This window comes from Mesoplodon mirus, assembly GCF_964341445.2.
Source record: "Mesoplodon mirus genome assembly, chromosome: 8".
Lineage (NCBI taxonomy): Eukaryota > Metazoa > Chordata > Mammalia > Artiodactyla > Ziphiidae > Mesoplodon > Mesoplodon mirus.
The window spans coordinates 39,402,563-39,427,504 of record NC_138984.1 but is presented as its reverse complement, the minus strand read 5'-3'; the positions used below and the strand labels follow the sequence as shown (position 1 = coordinate 39,427,504).

Genomic DNA, 24,942 nt, shown 5'->3' with positions numbered 1-24,942 from the left:
GAGGGAGATGCAAGAGGGAAGAGATACGGGAATATATGTATATGTATAACTGATTCACTTTGTTATAAAGCAGAAACTAACACACCATTGTAAAGCAATTATACTCCAATAAAGATGTTAAAAAATTAAAATTAAAAAAAATAATAAAGGAAATCGTGTGTGTATGTGGGGCGGGAGGGAGTGTAATAAGGGCACTCCATACTCATAACTTTTCAGTAAATCTAAAACCGTTTGTTTGGTTTTTTTTAGGCCAATTAAAAAATAAAGTGAGGCAGGAGCTCTTGTGATGACCTCATGTGTCAGAGAGCCCCTCCTCTTGAGCACCAGACATCCTAACGGGGCAGTGAGTGGCTCTGGTTCTCGCGGAAAAGGGTCCACACATGGCCATTCCTAGTGAGCTCAGGAGCAGGCCCCTCCGTGACCGCGAAACCCAACTCTGTCCCGGTGGTTCCAGCAACCTAATTATGCTCCCAGAAGACCATGGGCCTGTTAAGGTCTTCCAGACACTGGTACTGATGATGGAAATAGAGGGGACACAAGTGACAGGTGGGTCTCACAGAGGAGGGCAGTCCCTTCTGGAGGTGTTGCACAGACCCCCTCAGGGTGCAGGAGCCACCTGGGGGAGGGCCTGCAGGTTGAGCAGGTTGACACCTGGGTCCAAGCCTGGTTCCTTCACTCCAGGCTGTGCACCCTCAGCAGTCTCCCCGTCTATGACACTGACCCTTCACTGCTGTTGGAAAGATCTAGTAAGACAACAAAAGTCAAGTGGTTTGCACCCAGAGGGTGCAGGCCCGCCACGTACCCACTCTCTACGACTGGTTCCTGAAGTCAGCCGAGGACAGGGACACTGCTCTGCTCAACATGTGCTCTATGGTCAGTTTTCTGGGCAGATGGAACAGGATGCCTGCTTCCCGGGGCCGCTGCGTCCTGCCAGGTCTTTGTCCTGCTTCTTGCTCAGCAGTGCGTTCCATGCACCCTGCCTCATCTAGGGCTGGGGCAACCTTGTTCTCTCCACAACACTGTACCCATTTCACAGGCAAGGGAACTGAGGGCCAGATCACCTTTCAGGCGGGCTCTTTATTTTGCAAGTGTTCGAACCTGACTTGCCCACGGCAGTGTGCGGAACCCTGGTTTTGAGTCTAGGTCTCTCCGGCCCTTTGGCCCGGTAGATAAAAACCGCGGCTCCTACCAAAAAAAAAAAAAAAAAAAAAAAAAAAAAAAAAACACTTTTTGGTTAAGGTTTCTATCTATGCAGGCAGATTATAACACAAGCAATTTTCATAAATGTTGCTTCTACAGACATTTTCCCAGAAAAACCTACAAGAAATGGTAAGCAAAGCATATTTACCAAACGGCCTACCTTGTTTCAGGCAATGCTATAATATCCTAGGTTGAACTGGCCCATGGACCATTTCTCACGAGGTGTGTGAACCACCAGGTAAAGGCAAGAGAGGGCATGATTCAGCGGTTCGAGGGGACAGTCATTTGTCAGGGTCTAGTTGACAGGCTTCACTGATGAGCAAAGGACCTTAAAGGAAAGACGACAATGTAACCTGCTGGGCTACACTGACCTCAGAGGCTTGCCCAATTCTTGGGTTTTCAACCATCAGAGAAGATTTGTTTCTTTGTCAGTTCTATTTGAGATGTGCAGTACTCTGACCCTGGCTCCCTGCTTACCTTTCTGAGCTGTATCTCCGTCTGTAATCTCAGGCTGGAATCTGACACTAGTCTGATTAACTCATCTACTGGCTAGTGCCCTGGCCATGCAGAGGTAGACAGACCGGCTTAGATCCTAATTCTTGCTTAGCAGTCTCCATCCACACTTCATTTCCTGGTCCTGATAATCAGTTTTATTACAAATACAGTCAATATAACGATGCTAAAGGAACCTTATTTACACCCAAGAAGATTAACGACTAAAAAGAATTTCTAATGAAATCAATAAAGATTTTAAATCTTTCATGCCTTATTGCTTGCACGTAAGCAAGGCAGTGCTAAACATTCAAACTTCCAATTAGGATAAAATCTAAGTATTTGTCTTTTTGCCCAGTAAAAAGTCCATAGTCTTGGGGCTTCCCTGGTGGCGCAGTGGTTGAGAGTCCGCCTGCCGATGCAGGGGACACGGGTTCGTGCCCCGGTCTGGGAGGATCCCACATGCCGCGGAGCGGCTGGGCCCGTGAGCCATGGCCGCTGAGCCTGCGCGTCCGGAGCCTGTGCTCCGCCACGGGAGAGGCCACAACAGTGAGAGGCCCGCATACCGCCAAAAAAAAAAAAAAAAAAAGTCCATAGTCTGCAAGGGGAACTAGGAAATTCAATAAAATCCAAATGTTCTTCTCATCTCCATCACAGCAAGCCAGGTAAACAGCTCTATCTGCTGAATAAGTTAAGAGCCAAAGAAATGCAATACCATAGGGACCAAAAAACTAAGTCTCTCAGTGAAACCAACCAAGAGACACACCCACTTCATTTTATTAGGAAGAAACACAATAACTCTTATAGCCAAAGACAGGGGCAGGAATTTAAGTGAAAAGAAACAGTAACTAGGTGCTATTTTTCACAAACATTTATATGAGATCTTAAAAGATCAAAAAATTTCAAGCTATTGTTAAAAAGTGACAGACTATAGAAAACACAACTATCTTGAATCATTCCACTCTTGGAAGTGGAAAGACTAATATCTGTAGACACCACATAACAGAAGTTGGCTTCTATTTGTTGCTCAAACTCAATTCCAGATGATGAATCAGAATATACAAATGCTTGAATTCAATATGCTTCTTTATATATGTGTACATTTTCCCCACTCTACATAAAGATTTACATCTCTGCAGTATTATATGGCTTCAAGTCATCTAAATATAATATCCAGTAATTTTGTTTAAATGGTAAACACGATTATAAATTTCTTTTAAACTTAGATGTGTAATAATTACTCCCTGATTTGGAAGAGAATAAATATGAATTGAAACTTACACTAAATCCTGAGGAAATATAATTTAATACAGTCATGCATTCCTTTCATAAACTTCTGCAATCTGACTTCAGGATTCAAATCTTGCCTGAAACTCTCTTCTCCATGGTCATCGGTGACCTCCTTCATTTTATAAGCAATACTTCTCATTCTTGAATTTCTTTTCCTAGCATTTCTAACTGTTGACTATCACTCTTTCTTGACATTCTCTACTAATAAAATTAATTTGTATAACGGGACCCACAAAATGGAGACCACCCCAGTGGTCCAGACCACCTCACAAATCTAAACCTAAGACAGCCTGCACTTATGGGAAACATCTGTCAAAGTATCCTAACGTACATCAATCACAGTCCTCCAACTTAGCTTTAACCAGCTTCCCTTACCCTAGAAAATAGGATCTGCTAGCCAGGAAGCCCCCAACCTCCTAGCCAACCACGCCTTCCTTCCCTGCCGCCTCTTCTAACGCTCTATGAAACTCCCTCTTGCCCCAAATCCCTCAGGAACAGTGCTCCACTGCTTGTGGGGCACTGAACTCCCCCAATCCATGGATTATTTCTCTTGAATAAAGGACATCAAGCTCATTACTAAACTGTATTATTTTTGTCATTGGGCATTTCTCTCCAGCTTTCATAACCAAACACCACCCTGAATCACTTCGTACCCTTCTCTTCCTATCTCAGTTAATTCAAATATTATTATTGGAATACCTCAGGCCCTCAGCTGCCTGGAAATCCTTCTAAGTTTTCCCTACGCAGCTCTCTGGTCCACTTCCATGACAACTATTTCTTATTTTCTTCACTCTCCTCAAAATTTCCAGACAGCCTCTATCTGTCTCACTCACAGAAGACAATTTAACCTTCAACTTCAGAGAAAACAGAAATACAGCCCATTAGCAGAATAATCTTACTATTAAAAGAAGAAGCACTGAGTACAGAGAATGGTACCGGGAGTTATTTCATTGTTTCCTAAATCACCACTTCCAGACATGACCCCTTTGAGAGGCACGGAGAAGTCCTTCCTGTCTTCTGCTTCCTTGTGGTTCCTTAAGTGTCTTCGCTCCCTGGCCAGAGCCCTAGACTCCCTCTCACCTTCCTCTGCCGCCGCCCCAGAGTCTCCACCATTCGATTCCACTGGATTTTCCTTCAGTGGAAGAGGGTTGGAGGCCAGAATGGCAGTGAAGGGGAGGATCTTTCCACTTCAGAGAATCAAGAAAAAGGAATTTCCAGATCCAGCCTGAGACTGACGTCTGAGTCTCTGGGACCCTCTCAACATACCCCTAGACCCTGAAACACCTCCAGATTTCCATCCCACCTTACCAAAACTGTTCCCATTAATGTAGCTTGGTCAAGTCCCCAGAAGGGAGACGGCTGTGCACCAAGCCCCAGGAAGGCTGAGAGTAGTGGGGCCCAACAGGAGGAAAATCCCGTCCTTTCTCATGGGCTCTTAGGTTTTACTACAGCTGCTTTCTAGGAATCAAATTTAGATAAGCTAGAAGCTAACAACTGTTTTTGCAAGACATTAGAAAATGTATTTCACATGCAAATAATGGTTCTTCTCCAGAAACACCATTTTGTTCAAATCCTGCTCAACAGTATGGATTACATGCAGTAATTCTACTATACCTGAAAGAGTTTTGAAACCCAGTTAATTAAAGTTGTGGGTTAGCCAACGAAAGTCAGAAACGTAAGTTTATAACTCCCCTATAACCTGAAGGTACTGGCACTCTTTCAAGTTCTTCAATCATTCATCAAGTATGTATGAAGCCTCTGTCTCATGTCTGATACTACACTAGGCTCTGGGCACACAATGGAGAATAAAACAGATACATCCACTGCTTAAAGACTATTGAGGAGACGGATTAAAAAACAAGTAAAAAGTAAGTAGAGCATTACAAATGGTAACAGATGTTTGCATTACACGCTGCGACAATATTATACTCCCAGGCACTACCCAGTTGCCATCAGGCTCCTTAGCAGGATGAAGCAATGACCAAGAAAACACAGTAGAAAATTGCTCCAAATTGTTGGTCTAGAAGACATCTGCATTTAACTCTGATTTGTAAAACAACAGTCTGGAGAGGTCTACAGGCTGATGACTCACTGGACCAAAGGGGACTCTTACACAGCTTAATATTCAAATTGATGCCCCACATACTACATGAGTGTTTAACCAAAGGTTCCATTAACTTGAGCCATCAACAATATCCAACCGGGGCTTCCCTCGTGGCGCGGTGGTTGACAGTCCGCCTGCCAATGTAGGGGACACGGGTTCGTGCCCCGGTCCGGGAGGATCCCACGTGCCGCGGAGCGGCTAGGCCCGTGAGCCATGGCCGTTGAGCCTGTGCGTCCGGAGCCCGTGCTCCGCAACGGGAGAGGCCACAGCAGTGAGAGGCCCGCGTACCGAAAAAAAAAAAAAAACAATATCCAACCCACACAAGTCTCAGAACACATTTACATGACAGTTGTCATTTTCACAAAACCAGTAAAGTCTCTTCAGTCAGTAACCTCAGCATCTCACTCAAATGACCCAACCCCAAGTGCACAGAAGCCACGGAGTTGTTCACCAGGAAAGGTACCTCACAGATATCTCAGAGGGAGGTGGGAGGGTTCTTTTTTTAAAGATTTCTTAATTACAATGGCAGAAAATAAGCAACTCCTGATTTACCCTCCTTGGCTCATTGTCTTCTCAGTGACATTTTCATGGTCCTGGAAGCTCCACAAATGGTTCAATGGCTTATCAAAAAACTGGAGAAACGTCTCCTAACTAACCCCATTTCATCTGAGATCTAAATCGAAGAAGGAGAGAGGTAATCAGAATTTCATCCCAAAATATGTGTGCCGCCCAACCCCAGTCTGGGCTTTGCACACAGAGGGAAGCAAACTACTCCCTCATACTGCTTTCTAAAGCAGCTGGGAGCTACTCTCCTACGCCAATACTTCTCTTGTACTAATTCTACTTTAATTCCCACAGACCACACTTCCCAGCAGGCAGTGGGGCTGAGAGGTACTCTGATCCACAAAAATGAAGTCAATCATTGGATAAGTTCAGCATAGAAGAACAATAAGCGGTAGGCTCTGTGGCGTACAAAACTGCTGGCTTGGAAATTACTTGCAGTGTTTTCAGATCATCCAAGAATAAATTCTCACCCTTATAAAAAGATAACAAAGACAAGAGATCAGAAAATCCCTGCTTTAGACAACAGATCCACAAACAATAAAGACCACAGTAACACAGTACACAGCACTCAGCCCTCTAGCTTAAAGGCCAAAAGGAGACTATAAAACCTAAAAGGTAAACCCAGAATAAGGACACCAAGAATAACGATAAATATGGCCTACGTCAAGAATGAAAAGATTTCTCCTCAGGTAAAACTAAGTAAGGAAGAAAAGTCAATATAGGTCCTATCGAAACATCTCACTTCATAAAAGGCACAAGTTATATACAAAATTTTATCAGAGGACAGAATGCACTTCAGATCTATGGGCAAAGGAAGAACTGGCTAATAAAATAAGAACAGCAATAATAATAATAAAAAGCACAGACACTATGACTAACTACTTGGAAAGAAAATTCATAGGCCTCATAAAAATACAGGCGTACCTTGCTTTATGGCACTTAGCAGGTCTTGCGTTTTTAACACGTTGAAGGTTAGTGGCAACTCTGCATCAAGCAAGTCTATTGGAGCCATTTTTCCAACAGCATTTGCTCACTTCGTGTCTCTGTGTCACATTTTAGTAATTCTCACAATTTTTCAAACGTTTTCATTATTATTATATTTGTTACGGTGATCTGTGATCAGTGATCTTTGATGTTACTATTAAAATTGTTTGGGGGAGCCACGAAATGCACCCATATAAGACGATGAACTTAATCGATAAATGTGTGTGTGTTCTGACTGCTCCACTGACCAGCCATTCCTCTGTCTCACTCCCTCTCCTCAGGCCTCCCTCTTCCCTGAGACACAATAATATTGAAATTAGACCAGTTAACAGTTAGACCAGTTATCAATCCTTCAATGGTCTCTAAGTGTTCAAGTGAACGTAAGAGCCAGGTGTCTCTAACTTTAAATCAAAAACTAGCAATGATTAAACTTAGTAAGGAAGGCGTGTCAAAAGCTGAGATAGGCCAAAAGCTAGGCTTCTTGTGCCAAACAGTCAGCCATGCTGTGAATGAATGTAAAGGAAAAGTTCCTGAAGGAGATTACAAGTGCTACTCCACTGAACACACAGACGATAAGAAAATGAAACAACCTTATTGCTGATATAGAGAAAGTTTTAGTGGCCTGGATAGAAGATCAAACCAGCCACAACATTCCCTTAAGCCAAAGCCTAATCCAGAGCAAGGCCCTAGCTCTCTTCAATACTATGAAGGCTAAGAGAGGTGAGGAACGTGCATTAGAAGAGTTGAAGCTAGCAGAGTTTGGTTCACGAGGTTTAAGGCATGAAGCCCTCTCGTAACATAAAAGTGCAAGGTGAAGCAGCAAGTGTAGTAGTTGCAGCAAGTTATCCAGCAGATCTAGCTAAGAGTATGAATGAAAGTGGCTACAATAAACAACAGATTTTCAATGTAGACAAAACAGCCTTACATTGGAAGAAGATGCCATCTAGGACTTTCACAGCTAGAGAGGAGAAGTCAACGACTGGCTTCAAAGCTTCAGCAGACAGGCTGACTCTTTTGTTAGGGGCTAACACAGCTGGTGACTTTAAGTTGAAGCCAATGCTCATTTACCATTCTGAAAATCCTAGTGTCCTTAAGAATTATGCTAAATCTACTCTGCCTGTGCTCTAAAAATGAAACAAGACAGTCTAGATGACAGTATATCTGTTCACAACATGGTTTACTGAATATTTTAAACCCACTGTTGAGACCTACTACTCAGAAGAAAAAAAAAGATTCTTTTCAAACTATTACTGCTTATTGACAATGAACCTGGTCACCCAAGAGCTCTGATGGATATGTACTGTGAAATCAAATGTTGTTTTCATGCCTGCTAAATGCAACATCCATTCTGCAGCTGATGGATCAAGGCGTAATTTTGACGTTCAAGTCTTATTTCTGCTTAAGAATTACATTTCATAAGGCTATAGCTGCCACAGATAGTGCTATTACTCTGATGAGTCAAGGCAAGGTAAATGTAAAACCTCTAGAATGGATTCACCATTCCAGGTGCCATTCAGAACATGTGTGATTCATGGGAAGAGGACAAAATATAAACATTAACAGGAGTTTGGAAGAAGTTGATTTCGACCCTTATGGATGACTTTGAGGGGTTCAAGACTTCAGGAGAGGAAGTAACTACAGGTACAGTGGAAATAGTAAGAGAACTAGAATTAGAAGTGGAGCTCCAAGATGTGATTGAATTGCTACAATCTCATGAAAAAACGTGAATGAATGAGGAGTTGCTTCTTATGGATGAGGAAAGAGAGTAGTTTCTTGAGATGGAATCTACTCCTGGTGAAGATGCTATGAAGATTGTTGAATGGCAACAAAAGATTTAGAATATTACAGAAACTTCGTTGATAAAGCAGCAGCAGGGTTTGAGAGGACTGACTCCAATTTTGAAAGAAGTTCTACCATGGGTAAAATGCTGTCAGACAGCATTGCATGTTACAGAGAAACTGTTTGTGAAAGGAAAACTCAGTCAATGTGGCAGACTTCACTGACGTCTTATTTTAAGAAATCGCCACAGCCACCCCCAGCCTTCAGCAACCACCACCGTGATCAGTCAGCGGCCATCAGCATCGAGGCAAGACCCTCCACCAGCAAAAGGACTATGGCGTGCTGAAGGCTCAGATGATGGTTAGCATTTTTAGCAATAAAGAATTTTTTATTAATGTATATACATTATTCTTTTAGACATAATACTATTGCACACTTAGTAGACTAGAGTATAGTGCAAACATAACTTTCATCTGCACTGGGAAACCAAAAAATTCATATGACTTGCTTTATTGCATTTTTGGATTTACTCTGGTGTTCTGTAAGCTAATATGCAGTATCTCCAAGGTACTCCTGTAAACTACAAAAGGATTCAAGAGTTAATTTTTTTTTAAAAGAAATCATCATGTCATCTACTTTAAACATTCTGTTTAAATTGCATTAGTGGCTTTCCATTGCTCTTCCTATAAAAGACCAAAATCTACAACAGGACCTAGAAGTCCATACATGGTCTGGCTTCAAAATTCCTCTCCAGCCATAAAACTTGGCACAATCACAGTTCATCTTGATGTCTGTGCTTCAGCAACAATGGCCTCTGCCAGGGCCTGAAATGCCGTCCTCCACTACCTCCTTGCTGTGATTTAACGATGATCTTACTTCAGAGTTTATCTCAAGGTCACTTCCCGAGAAAAGCCATCCTGGGTCTCCCTGAGCAGGTCAGTTACCTCCATTTCTATATTACCACGTACCTCTCCTTCATAAATTAAGGGCTACTTTCCACTAGACTGAAACTCCAAAATGGTAAGGATTATTCCTTTTTTTCACACAATTGACTTAGCACCACCATGTAAGAGGCACTCAGTAAAGATCTGTGAAATCAGTGTGAATGAAGACTTGAACTAAAACATGGAAGATCATATAGTCTTGAGGTGGAGACAGACATCCTGAGCATAACACAGAGGCAGAAACCATAAAGAAAAAAACTGATCAATTTGACTAACAACAAAAAAAGAAAATCTCTATCAAAAACATTTTGAACAAACTTAAAAGTCAAATTTAAAACTGGAGAAAATATTTGCAGTACCACTCATCAAAAGTTGATAGCCTTAAAAAACAAAAAGCTTTTTACAAATCAATAACCCCCCCCCAAAATGTGCAAAGGACACAGAGAAGCAGTCTCAGAATAACAGTTTCTAAACATAAAGAAATTCAGTATCAAAAGAAAAATTTTTTAATGCAAAAATGATTTTTTATCTACCAAATTGGCAATTTTTTAAAATTATAATTTTCACCATTAGAAGATGTGAAAACCAAATTTCATATATTCTAAGTGGGAATAGAAGATTTGTAGAACTTCCCTGGAGGTCAGTTTTGTAATAGGTACAAAAGTGAATATAGCCTTTGATGTAGCAATTCCTCTTCCAAGGACTTAGCCCAAGGGGGGGAAAAATCACTAGAGAATTATTTATAAATAATGAAAGACTACAATAATGAGATACCACTACACATCTATTAGAATGGCCAAAATCCAGAACACTGACAATACTGAATGCTGTGAGGATGTGGGACAACAAAAACTCTCATTCACTGCTGGTGGAAATGTAAAATGGTACAGTCACTTTAGAAACAGTTTGGTGGTTTCTTACAAAACTAAACAGCTCTTAACATATGACTGTGCAATCACGCTCCTTGGTATTTATTCAAAGGAGCTGGGAACTTGTGTCTACACAAAAACCTGCACACAGATGTTTATGGCAGCTTTATTCATGATTGCCCAAACTTGGAAGCAACCAAGATGTCCTTCAATAGGTGAATGGATAAATTGTGACACATCCAGACAATGGAATATTATTTAGTGCTAAAAAGAAATGAGCTAGCAAGCCATGAAAAGTCATGGAGGAATCTTAAATGCATATTACAACATGAAAGAAACCAGTCTAAGAAAACCATGTGCTGAATAATTCCAACTGTATGACATGCTGGAAAAGGCACAACTATGGAGACAAAAAGATCAATGGTTGGGGAAGGGGGCAGATGAACAGGTGGGGCACAGAGGATTTTTAGGGTAGTGATATTACAATGATGGATATATGTCATTATACATTTTTCCAAACACACTGCATGTACAACACCAAGAGTGATGTTGATAATGGAGAAGGCTGAGTACATGTGAGTGCAGGGGCTATATGAGAAATCTCTGTACTTTCCTCTCAATTCTATTGTAGCTAAAAACTGCTCTAAAATAATTGTCTTAAAAAATGAAAAACTAAAAACAATAGAAGAAACAAATTTTAGGACATAAAATGCCAATGAAATCATGTAATAGAAGAATATTCAATGACATGGGAAAATATTACTAATGTAATAAGTAAAAAAGGTGGGTTTTAAACAAAGTCCTACTATATAGCACAGGGAATTATATTCAATATCCTGTGAAAACCATAATGGAAAAGAATGTGAAAAGAATGTATATATATGTATAACTGAATCACTTTGCTGTCCAGTAAAATTAACACAACAATGTAAATCAACTATACTTCAGTAAAATAATTTTGTTTTAAAAAGGTGGGTTTAAAACCAATATAATTTTGGTTTCCTTATGTAAAACATGTACATAGGGAAAAAGAAAGAAGATTGGGAAGATATACTAAAATGTCAACATCAGTTATCGTTAGGCGGAGAATTACGGTGACTTTCATTTTGTTTTATTTTACATTTTCCACAGTGAACATTTCTGCTGTGTAATCAGAGAAAAATTAATGACAAAAATTAATAATAACTAACACTATTATAAAATATGCTTACCATGTGCCAACTACTATTCTAAGCACTTTATATATATTACCTCATTTATCCTATGAGGAAGGTAGTAATCCTATGAAGTAGGCACCATTCTTATCCCCATTTTACAGAAGAATAAATGTAATTTAAATGAGATAATTCTTCATTTGCCAATTGTCTTAAACCTGATTAAGAAAACTAACATTTTCCAAACAGCAACCACTTGAAAACAATAAAGGCACTAAATCTATATTAAAATCAGAGCCTCCAAGCTCAGACTTGGGCCATGGGCTCAGATTCAGGGAGAGAGAAGAGAGAGAAGAAAGAAGCTATAATCAGCCACAGTGAGAACACAGATAAATTAGGGATTTTGTGCCACATTTGCTAGTTTCCCAATGTAAGCAGAGTTCTGAATTCAGCTGTAGAACTTTATACTGAACCCTATATCCTTTCTGAACTGTAAAGAAAATCTCCCTTTCCAGGGGACACATGAGCGTACTTTTTGAAACCAGTGTCTCATTTCATAGCGTTCCTCATGAAAAAGAACTCCACACACTGCAACCACTCGAACATGATTAATTCACCAAAGCCCTTTTCACCACAAGTCAATGTTACACATACCCTCCCTCTCTTTTTCCTGACTCTGACTACATGCTGGCATATCCTCTGTGTAAGATGGAAGATTCTCAGCTTTCTGGACATTTAGTCACTGCAAGCTATGATCCAGCTGATAAACCTGCCAGGTTGAAGACACTGTGCCTTTGAAGGCCAACATCTGCCATGGTGGTAATAACAAAAGATGACGCTCACCCAGCAAAGAATCACTTGGAAATATATCTGATGGACAAAAATACCAGAAGCTACTCAGCTTAGCTGAGGCAGGCATGAAAAAAACTGGTAAGCAATTATTTACTATACCAAATGTATGAAGTAATGCATAGTTACGTTTCCATGGGCACCTACTCTACACCAGGCACAGTATTAGGCTCTTAATATATTATCTCATTAGGGCCTCACAACAACCTTGGGAGGTATGAATCAACCCTACTTTTACAATTATGGAACTCAAAAGTCAGAGATTAAATAACTGGTCTCAAAACTAATAAGCAGGAGAGCTGGGATTCAAATCCACATCCACCTAATTCCAAATCCAATGCTCTTTTCACTGCACCATATTGCCACCCTCCATCTAGCAGTTCTCAGTGGACCTCCCACCTGAGGGAGCCAATAAGATGTACCTGCAGTCTGCCACTGGCTTAAGGTATTTGCTTCAACAACACATATATTAGTCTATCAGAGTCACATCTGACTCGTCCATCCCTCAGAAATATCTAGGGATGTGTGGGAGTCTCATATGAGTGGAAGAGGGTCAATTCCTTCACCATCATCCCAGATATAGTAAACATCTGGAAAGCTAAGAAATATATATGAAAATATTTATATCAAGCTGTCGTGAACATTACTAAAGCTAATGCTGGGCTAAAGTGAGTTATCCACACCTAGAGTTCAGCTGATTACTTCTCACGGGGTTATGCAGTAAGTGGGTCCCTCTGCCCCAACCGTCCAGAGTCATGGAACAAACAGGCCATGCTACTGTGCTTAGGGAGCCCTGGCAGAGTTAGGATGCAAACAACCGAGGCAACCTAAAGCTTTTCTTCATAGAGCTTTCCCTTCGTGTTGAAGCATGACTTCAAAAATGTAACCACCTGGTATCACAGTACAAAGAATATACGAAGCAGGAAAAGGGAGGAAAGTATTTGAGCACTCCAGCCTACGACTAAGAAAATGACAAAAAAAAAAAAAAAAAAACACTTTTTAAAAATAATTTTCTTGGTCTTCGGGAAACATCTCTTTCAGTCTTCCCGGAAGGAACAGTGTGGGGAAGGTTAATATCTAACAACTGTACTGACCCAAGAGTTTACAATAAATATCCAAAATGCTTTCACTCTAAGAGGATTTGCCTAAATATGCTATTTAGTATCTGCAAGCGCTTCACAACTTGATGAGTCTTTATCCCCCCACCAGTTAACATGCAAGGACAGTCTCACAAAAATGATTTCCAGGGCTTCCCAAACCTAATTTATTTATGAACCATTTGAAGATACTGCCGAATGCAGATTCTGAGTCAACAGGACCAGAACAGAGCCTAAGGTTCTGCAATTCTACCAAGCATCCAGGTGGTGCTGATGTGTAGGACCACTGTGAAGTAACACAAGCCTCAGCCACAGTTTCTTCACTGAGATCCCCATATGCCTGTGCCTCCCACCACTGCCCCAGGGAACTGAGCTTTACAGAAATTTATTGTGGGTTCATTTTCTTTATAACCTAAAAAATATATATTTTACTCATCCAACACCAAGCCTTCTCTTTTGAGGAAATAATTAACGGGTATTTCGAGAAAATTAGTTTTCTTAAGTCAGTTTTTCTCAACATGGAGTATAGAGACATCTTCTTGGTGGGTCCTCAAGAATAATTTTCCATAAAAGAGGTCCATGCAATGTCTTCTTCATCAGAGCTTTACCCTACTCAGCAGCACAGCCAAAATCCAGCTGCAGAAAAAGGACTGCCATCTGGGAACAGACAAAGGTTGGAAGGAAGGGTAATTCTGAAAGTCAGAGATTGACTTCCATCCCTGCAAACCTCTGAAACGGGTTACTGAATAAGTGATCTGTGAGAAATGAGGGGCAATGAAACGAGGCATTCACTAGAAAACAGGATGGTTTTGCTAAGAATAAATTACACCAAACACTTTCCTTTTTGACAGGCTTTCTAAGAATGGAGGCTATGACAGTGCTTTAGACAGACTACCTAGATTTTAGCAAGGTATTTCAGTCTCTTAAAACAGTTTGCGGCCTAGAAGAGGAAATGCAGCCTAAATAATAATGCACTGCATAGATTCACAGGTGCTTAAACAGCACATGCAGACAATGGATTGATGGCACACTGGCAGCCCAGTAAGTGATCCCTTCACAGCTCCTTCCCTTCTCCCCTCCAATCCCTCCCAACTTCCAACCAAGTTAGAAACAATATCACAAGTGACATGTACTGAAACTGAAATTCTTACATGTACTTTAAATGTAGACAGAAGTAAAGTCACTAGTATAGAACTTTACAAAAGAAGGATTCAATTTCACTATACTTTGAAGCAACCACCCTTGATAAAGCCCCAGTACTTAAAATTTAATGGCATTTTCCCTGTATGAGTTATTTATGTCAACGGTTTACAATGGTAATTTCAGTGGTCACGAGTAAAGAGAGGTTGGAAATAGAAAAAGGAGGTAAAGTGGATGCCACAGAAGCGGTAGAGATTTTTCCAAGTAAAAGTTGGGAAAGATAATGGAAAATGGGCAACAGCAAATACTGTATTTCCAAAGTGTAAGGGGGGGGGGGTGGAGTGTGAAAGAGCAGATATCTGCGGTCCCACCTTAAGTATCCACATTATTTTGCATTTAAAGGACAACAAAGGGTCTCAGGAGGTAGCACTCAGGAGTTTTTATTCTGAATCATCAATCAGAAAAGGACCAGCTTTGCGAAACACACCAAAAACTTCCTTCTTGCTATGCTTATACTTTTCAGTAAATCAAAGTTATGCACACACCCCTAAACTACAAGAAAGGAGAACCTTCCATCAAACAACTTATGATAGAAAGAAATTAACTATTTAAAATGTCTAGCAGACAGACCTTCAAGATGGTGGACGAGCAAGACGTGGAGATCACCTTCTTCTCCACAAATACATCAGGAATATATCTACACGTGGAACAACTCCTACTGAACACCTACTGAACGCTGGTAGAAGACCTCAGACCTCCCAAAAGGCAAGAAACTCCCCCACGTATCTGGGTAGGGCAAAAGAAAGAAGAAAAAACAGAGAAAAAAGAATAGGGACGGGACCTGCACCAGTGGGAGGGAGCCGTGAAGGAGGAAAGGTTTCAACACACTAGGAAGCCCCTTCGCAGGCGGAGACTGCGGGTGGCGGAGTGGGGGAAGCTTCGGAGCCACGGAGGAGAGCTCAGCAACAGGGGTGCAGAGGGCAAAGCGGAGAGATTCCCGCACAGAGGATCGGTGCCGACCAGCACTCACCAGCCTGAGAGGCTTGTCTGCTCACCCGGCGGGGCGGGAGGGGCTGGGAGCTGAGGATCGGGCTTTGGTCGGAGCGCAGGGAGAGGAATGGGGTTGGTGGCGTGAACACAGCCTGAAGGGGGCTAGTGCGCCACGGCTGGCCGGGAGGGAGTCCGGGGAAAAGTCTGGCGCTGCCGAAGAGGCAAGAGACTTTTTCTTGCCTCTTTGTTTCCTGGTGCGCGAGGAGAGGGGATTCAGAGCACCGCTTAAAGGAGCTCCAGAGACGGGAGCGAGCTGTGGCTATCACCGCGGACCCCAGAGACGGGCATGAGACACTAAGGCTGCTGCTGCCGCCACCAAGAGGCCTGTGTGCGAGCACAGGTCACTCTCCACACCTCCCCTCCCGGGAGCCTGTGCAGCCCACCACTGCCAGGGTCCCGAGATCCAGGGACAACCTCCCAGGGGAACACACGGGGGCGCCTCAGGCTGGTGCAACATCACGCTGGCCTCTGCCGCCTGAAGGATCGCCCCGCATTCCGTACACGTCTTTCCCCCCAGCCTGAGTGAGCCAGAGCCCCCTCATCAGCTGATCCTTTAACCCGGTCCTGTCTGAGCGAAGAACAGATGCCCTCAGGCGACCTACACGCAGAGGTGGGGCCAAATCCAAAGCTGAACCCCGGGAGCTGTGCGAACAAAAGAGAAAGGGAAATTTCTCCCAGCAGCCTCAGGAGTAGTGGATTAAATCTCTACAATCAACTTGATGTACCCTGCATCTGTGGAATACCTGAAGAGACAAAGAATCACCCCAAAATTGAGACGGTGAAGTTTGGGAGCAACTGTAGACTTGGGGTTTGTTTCTGCATCTAATTTGTTTCCGGTTTTATGTTTATCTTAGTTTAGTATTTAGAGTTTATTGTCATTGGTAGATTTATTATGGATTTGGTTGCTCTCTTCCTTATATATATATATATATATATATATATATATATATATATATATATATATATGTAATTTTCCCTTTTCTCCTTTTGTTAGTGTGTATGTGTATGCTTATTTGTGTGATTTTATCTCTACAGCTTTGCTTTTACCATTTGTCCTAGGGTTCAATCTGTCTGGTTTTGGTTTTTTATTAGTATAGTTTTTAGCACTTGTTATCATTGGTGGATTTGTTTTTTGGTTTGGTTGCTCTCTTCTTTCTTTCTTTCTTTCTTTTTCTTTATTTTTTACTTTTAATTTTTTTACTTTTAATAATTTTTTAATAACTATTTTATTTTAATTTATATTATTTTTCTTTCTTTCTTTTTTTCTCCCTTTTCTTCTGAGCCGTGTGGCTGCCAGGATGTTGGTGCTCTGGCCAGGTGTCAGGCCTGTGCCTCGGAGGTGGGAGAGCCAAGTTCAGGACACTGGTCCACCAGAGACCTCCCAGCTCCACATAATATCAAACGGCGAAAGCAATCCCAGAGATCTTCATCTCAATGCTAAGACCCAGCACCACTCAACAACCAGCAAGCTACAGTGCCCGACACCCTATGCCAAACAACTAGCAAGAGAGGAACACAACCGCACCCATTACCAGAGAGGCTGCCTAAAATCATAATAAGGTCACAGACACCCCAAAACACACTACTGGACGCGGTCCTGCCCACCAGAAAGACAAGATCCAGCCTCATCCACCAGAACACAGGCACCAGTCCCCTCCACCAGGAAGCATACACAACCCACTGAACCAACCTTAGCCATGCAGGGCAGACACCGAAAACAAGAGGAACTACAGACCTGCAGCCTGCGAAAAGGAGACCCCCAAACACAGTAAGTTAAGCAAAATGAGAAGACAGAGAAACACACAGCAGGTGAAGGAGCAAGCTAAAAACCCACCAGACCAAACAAGTGAAAAGGAAATAGGCAATATACCTGAAAAAGAATTCAGAGTATTGATAGTAAAGATGATCCAAAATCTCTGAAATAGAATGGAGAAAATACAAGAAATATTTAACAAGCACCTAGAAGAACTAAAGGGCAAACAAACAATGATGAACAACACAATAACTGAAGTTAAAAATACCCTAGAAGGAATCAATAGCAGAATAACTGAGGCAAAAGAATGGATAAGTGACCTGGAAGATAAAATAGTGGAAATAACTGCAACAGAGCACAAAAAAGAAAAAAGAATGAAAAGAATTGAGGACAGTCTCAGAGACCTCTGAGACAACATTAAACGCATCAACATTCGAAGTATAGGGGTTCCAGAAGAAAAAGAGAAAAAGAAAGGGGCTCAAAATATTTGAAGAGATTATAGTTGAAAACTTCCCTAATATGGGAAAGGAAATAGTCAATCAAGTCCAGGAAGAGCAGAGAGTCCCATACAGGAAAAATCCAAGAAGAAACACGCCAAGACACATATTAATCAAACTATCAAAAATTAAATGCAAAGAAAAATACTAAAAGCATCAAGGGAAAAACAACAAATAACATACAAGGGAATCCCCGTAAGGTTAAGAGCTGATCCTTCAGCAGAAACTCTGCAAGCCAGAAGGGAGTGGCAGGACATATTTAAACTGATGAAAGGGAAAAACCTACAACAAAGATTACCCTACTCAGGAAGGATCTCATTCAGAGTCGATGGAGAAATTAAAACCTTTACAGACAAGCAAAAGCTAAGAGAATTCAGCACCACCAAACCAGCTTTGCACCAAATGCTAAAGGAACTTCTCTAGGCAGGATACACAAGAGAAGGAAAAGACCTACAGTAATAAACCCAAAACAATTAAGAAAATGGGAATAGGAACATACATATCGATAATTACCTTAAAAGTAAATGGATTAAATGCTCCAACCAAAAGACGTAGACTGGCTGAATGGATACAGAAACAAGACCTGTATATATGCTGTCTACAAAAGACCCACTTCAGACCTAGGGACACATACAGACTGAAAGTGAGGGGATGGAAAAAGATATTCCATGCAAATGGAAATCAAAAGAAAGCTAGAGTAGCAATTCTCATATCAGACAAAATAGACTTTAAAATCAAGACTATTACAAGAGAAAAAGAAGGAAACTACATAATGAGCAAGAGATCAATCCAAGAAGAAGATATAACAACTGTAAATATTTATGCACCCAACATAGGAGCACCTCAATACATAAGGCAAATGCTAACAGCCATAAAAGGGGAAATCGACAGCAACACAATCACAGTAGGGGACTTTAACACCCCACTTTCACCAATGGACACATCATCCAAAATGAAAATAAATAAGGAAACACAAGCTTCAAATGATACATTTAACAAGATGGACTTAACTGATATTTATAGGACATTCCATCCAAAAACAACAGAATACACTTTCTTCTCAAGTGCTCATGGAACATTCTCAGAATAGATCATATCATGGGTCACAAGTCAAACCTTGGTAAATTTAAGAAAATCGAAATCGTATCAAGTATCTTTTCTGACCACAACGCTGTAAGACTAGATATCAATTACAGGAAAAAATCTGTAAGAAATACAAATACATGGAGGCTAAACAATACACAACTAAATAACCAAGAGATCACTAAAGAAATCAAAGAGGAAATCAAAAAACACCCAGAAACAAATGACAAAAAAGGACGACCCAAAATCTATGTAATGCAGCAAAAGCAGTTCTAAGAGTGAAGTTTATAGCAATACAATCCTACCTGAAGAAACAAGAAACATCTCAAATAAACAACGTAACCTTACACTGAAAGCAATTAGAAGAGGAAGAACAAAATAACCCCATAGTTAGTGGAAGGAAAGAAATCATAAAGATAAGATCAGAAATAAATGAAAAAGAAATGATGGAAACAATAGCAAAGATCAATAAAATTAAAAGCTAGTTTCTGCTCAATGTTATGAAACAACCTAAATGGGAAAAGAATTTGAAAAAGAATTGATACATGTGTATGTATAACTGAATCACTTTGCTGTACACCTGAAACTAACACAACATTGTTAATCAACTATACTCCAATATAAAAAAGTTTTAAAAAAAGATAATGGAAAACAAAGAGTATACGAGTGTCTTGCTTTTTATTTCAACTTTTTTACAATTAGTAATTTTTGAAAAGTTAAAGGTTGAGGGAAAAAGACAATTTTTTTTAATTTCAACATTCATTAATATTTTTTATTCCCTCTAAGTCTTATTTTCTCCATAAAAGTTTATGTTCCTCAACCTCTTCATGCCCCTTACTGCAGAAATTTCCAGTATAAATGTCCCTTTGGAGACTGGTAGCAATTACAGTTATCTCTGAACTATGCAGTCAATATTCCAAATGTATACAGATCATAATAAAATGTATATTTAAAAATAATATAAAGCATCAAAAGTTCAATGAACAGGGTCATCCAGTAGATAATACGTTAAAAGCTGAGTGCTCATTTCTGTTTCTGTGCTTTCAATTTTTTTCAAGGCAAGAACTTCAACTATTTCTTCACAGAAAGTTAGAGAAACCCTGTGGTAAAATTCAAAGCTGCCTTTAGCCCAATACTTCCCACCATGTTAACAACAAAGTTCAACCTAAGTTATTACAAGACTGATAGCTGCGTAACCCCACATGTCTTACTACATGTAAAGATCATCTTAAGCTCACCCACAAGATAAGCCAGCGAGTCCAAAGATCAAGAAAAAAAAGTACCAAAAGCTGCAGGTTAAATCAGTGAGAACTCAACCTAAATTTGGGGAATTGAATCCAAAATTGATGATGACAAAGCAGATGGCGCACATATTTCTCTTCTGGCACTCTGCCCAAGAAATAGCAAACCAAGAAGGAATTCTTATGCAACAAATGAACATATTTTAGAGATACTAACTCAAAAACAAAACAAAACAAAACTTAACATGTTCTTTGATTTTTTATTTCTTATGTCCTTATCGTCAAAGAAAGTAGGGGATTAATGAGCAAATCAATTTAAAGGTCAGCTTTCTCAACTCTGAAACACATTTCCAATGGAAAGAGATGCTGCTTTAACCAAATTAACATATGATTTCACAAAACTAATGAAAATCCCTGAATAATAGGCTTGTCACATTTCATTTTCATTTTCTGACCAAAAACTGGTTTTTGCTAAGAACTGCTTCAAACACGTTAATGAATGATCCTTAACAATTGACAGGATAAAGTAAATAAGTAAGGAAGCCAAAATCCAAAATAAAGTTAACTTTCTATATTCCAAAATAATAACAATTGGCTGTGAACAATTAAAGATAATAATTTGTTATAGATTTAAAAGTTTCTTTCGAGCTACAAAGGGCAAATAATATACAGTACATTCCAACAGTCACAATACTATTATACTATGAAATGTAGGGATTACATTCCCTACTTCCAAAATCAGACAGTTTAAAAACTATTTTTGTATATGTTTCAAAATATCAACAATAAAGAAGTTTTGTTTTTCTTTAAATTAGTAAGAGGTTTTATAGTTTATTCCCCCCAGGAAATATCAGGAAAACAAGTTTTAAAATTAAGATGCTTTTTTTTTTTTGTGTGTGGTACGCGGGCCTCTCACTGTTGCGGCCTCTCCGTTGCAGAGCACAGGCTCCGGACGCGCAGGCTCAGCGGCCATGGCTCATGGGCCCAGCTGCTCCACAGCATGTGGGATCTTCCCGGACCGGGGCATGAACCCGTGTTCCCTGCATCGGCAGGCGGACTCTCAACCACTGCGCCACCGGGGAAGCCCTAAGATGCATTTTAAAATTCTCACTTCTGCAGCAAATCCATACACTAAGAATATCTTGCCAAATAAATGAACTGCTTCTAGCGATGACCTATTTCAAAAGAAAAATCTAACTAAAATTTGTGCAACTGAAATTAAATGGACTCTAATGGACTACTTACCTCAAAACCTACTTATCGTTATCAACATTAAAGCCATTATGAGAAATAGCATGAAATACTGTTCATAAATAATACTTTGTTTAAAAATAAGCTAAAACAAAAAGCCTAGAGGTTATATTTCTATAATACCTGTGGTCTTCACCTACTTAGCTCAGTATCTTTTATTGTTTCAAATAAAACAGTATAATTTCCTGAAGTAAAATAAGCATTGCTTAAGAGTTCTGTAAGCACTGAAAAACAAGAAAGCAATATTTACTCTTGTTCTTTGAAAAATATCTTCATAGTTAACATTTACTGAGCATGTTTCATACGCCAGAAACTGAATGAATAATTTATATGTATTACTTTACCTAACCCTTAAGACAACTCTCTAAGGTAGATACGATTACTATCATCTTAGAGATGAGAAAAGTAAAATTCAGAGAAGTAACTGTGGCAGATCACTAAGCGTTGCCCAAAATCTAATCTCTCCTTTCCTAGTAACAGAGGTATAGCTGGGCACGTGGCCATCCAGCCCCCATTCAGTTCGTTGTGGTCATGCACCAAGTTCTCACCAATGGTTCTCACTGGTGAACTAAGTTCCCTCGTGAGTGGAGGTGATATATGCACCTTCCATGTCATGTGCTTCTCTCCCTTCTCACAGTGGAACACAAATGTAGAATTGAGGCAACTTCAACCATTCAGATGATGACAGAGCCCTAAGGGATGGCAGAGAACCAAAATAAAAGAAATAAGCAGTGCTCAAAGTGCCTATCCACCCTGGACTATCGTTCACCTGTGAAATAATGGGAAAAATACATACCGTAGTCTCTGGTCCTGGTTCCTGACACAGAGCTCCTGAAACCCTTATAATTTCCAGGTGAAAGGAGCATTTCCTGGTCTAATGAGGTAACTCTGGGTGAGCTCCTGAATGAGGGCTGGTCACCAGAAAGAACAAGCCATGATTAGAAGTTTGGACTTTTCAGCCCCGCCTCCCATTCTCTTGAGAAGGGAGAAAGGCTGAAAATGGACTTAATGATCTGTCACGCCTACATGATAAAGCCTCCATAAAAATCCCAATTATATGGGGTTCAGAGAGCTTCCAGGTGGGTGCGCACATCCACATACTGGGAGCATGATGTACCCCAACCCACACGGAAAGAAGCTCCTGCACTCAGGACCCTCCCAGACCTGAGGGGTCCTTCATATTTCTCTTCATCTGACTGTTCATCTGTATCTTTTATCATATCTTTTAATGAGCTGGTAAACAAAAGTAAATGTTTCCCTGAGTTCTGTGAGCTGCCCTAGCAAATTAATCTGATCCAAGGTGGGAGGAGGTCATAAGAACCTCTGATTTGTAGCCAAGTTGGACAGAAGTTGTAGGTAACCTGGGGACCTACTTCTTGCCCTTGGCATGTGAATTGGGGGGACAGAGTCATGGGACTGAGCCCTTAACCTGTGGGATCTGATGCTATCTCCAGGTAGATAGTATTAGAACTGACTTAAACTGTAGGACACCCAGGTGGTGTCCCAGAGGATTGCTTGCTGGGGGAAAACCTCCAAGCATTTGGCAACTAGAGGCATCAGAAGTGTTCTATGTGAAAGAAAAGGAGACACACAGGGAGGAAGGAATGAAGTTTTTCCAAAACACTCTTTCAGGTAAAAACAAGAGAAATATTAGAGAAAATGTTAGCAAGCAGTGAGCTTCTATCTTTAGAGCCACTGTTTTAGGGAAGTGTCAATTATACCAGCTTAGCTCATACTCAGAGAATCTTAGAAATTGGTAACAGAAATGGGATGCTGATATTATATAAATATAAAATAGGAGGCACTGGCTTAGCAATTGGGTGCTAGGTAACAAGAAAGAAGCTACTGCTAACTGGAAAAGGTTATAAACTAGTGACCCTTGTTTGTCACAGTAAAGTAGTTGGTGAATCTGTCACCTGAGACAATCTGTAAGGCAGCTGAACAACATGCCTATAGAACCTACTGCTCTAAGAAAAGTAGACGGAAAGTGCAGGAATGGGTTATTTCTGTAATTTCCAGGTATTCAACCAGAATTAACTGTCTAACATTGATGGGGCTATTGTCACAAAGAACTCCTGGAACTAACTGCATACATTCTTTAGCAAAAGTCTAAGACTTTCTTACCTTATACAATAAAAATATCAGTGTCAAGATGCCTTAGTACATCTATTTCTAAATTAGTTTCATCCTTCCCTCAATGAGAATTGAACAGAAAGCACTAAATAAAACCTTCTCACATTTTGGAAACTGAGAAATGGAATATTTTATTTCCCAAAAAATTTCTTAGAGGAAAACAAATTTTTAATCTTATATACCACAGTTATCCAGTAAATCTTTTGTTTCACTTTAATATTACACACATCTAAAAATACAACAATTAGTAATATATATTATTTCAAACACACTTCCTTTAGAAATGTTTAATTATTTTAATTGGAGATTTTGTATATTTTGCTTCACTTGTTCTCTCTCTCTCTCTCTCTCTCTCTTATTATCTTTACATTTCCAAATTTAGCTAAGGATTTGTTAGAATTTCATTCAAGGTCAAGTTGTGTGTTTCTTTAAAAAACTAGGAAGTCATAATCCTCAAATATATGTGTAAATAAAAATTCAGTGTTATGTTAGTTATTATATGAAACTTTGGTTCCTAAAAGTGCTGTCAATTTAAAGACTCACAGTACTTTCACCCACCCCCACCTACTACAAAATGGAGACTAGATGTATGAATAAAATTAAGTAAAAGAAAGAGCCTAAAAAAGCACTAGTCGGGCTTCCCTGGTGGCGCAGTGGTTGAGAGTCCGCCTGCCAATGCAGGGGACACGGGTTCATGCCCCGGTCCAGGAAGATCCCACATGCTGTGGAGCAGCTAGGCCGGTGAGCCATGGCCGCTGAGCCTGCACGTCCAGAGCCTTTGCTCCGCAACGGGGGAGGCCACAACAGTGACAGGCCCGTGTACCACAAAAAAAAAAAAAAAAAAAAAAGAACTAGTCAAAAAACTAAGAAAAATTATAGAAATAAAACTTCTCAAATGTCTCAAATGTCTCAAATGTCATCTTCTTGATAAACACCAAAATTTATCCAAGAAATGCCTGCTACTTTCTATTCCTAAATATACTTTCCCAATAGCCTACTTATTTAACAGTGAAATTTAGACACGATGTTGTGTTGGTTGCTTATTCAGAAGAACTATAATGATTCTTATCCCTACATTCTCCTTTTTCTTTAGGCACATAACAAATAATAAAACACAGAAATTTTAGGTTTCAACTAGAATGAGAAGTTGGATTCCATTTAAGTTTGTAATTTACTCATTTCCTAACCCCTGACATGGCTTCAAGTCATTTAAAATTTTTTAAACTTTAGCAGCTTAAAAATGGGAGAACAAGAGAGATAATGTCTATGTCTAAGCAGAATCAGGAAAGAATACTTAGTTGTGCCTAATGAAAATGTATTATATAGCAAAATTTGAGACAGTCAGTTAAAAAAAACTATCAAATGGGATATTTCTGTAGATACTTCCATTCAAAACAACAACAGAAAAATAATTATATACTCAAAAGAATTGAAGCCAGGTCTCAAAGAGATATTTGTACACCTACAT

General features: G+C 40.1%; 1 protein-coding gene across 7 annotated transcripts in view; it reads right to left on the bottom strand.

The window, feature by feature from the left end:
- Positions 1-24,942, bottom strand: part of HECW2 (HECT, C2 and WW domain containing E3 ubiquitin protein ligase 2) — a 415,178-nt gene that overhangs the window by 373,824 nt on the left and 16,412 nt on the right. Inside the window, exons 1-2 of one of the 7 annotated variants that reach the window (XM_082629940.1) lie at positions 1,361-1,401; positions 803-1,185 (exon numbers count right to left, since the gene is read on the bottom strand). The exons of 5 other annotated variants lie outside the window; for them this stretch is intronic. The gene's annotated coding sequence lies outside the window, so the exon portion shown is untranslated. Of the gene's footprint in view, positions 1-802; positions 1,186-1,360; positions 1,402-21,889; positions 21,912-24,942 lie in introns of those variants that run through there. One more of the 7 variants, XM_082629939.1, reaches the window with a different exon arrangement.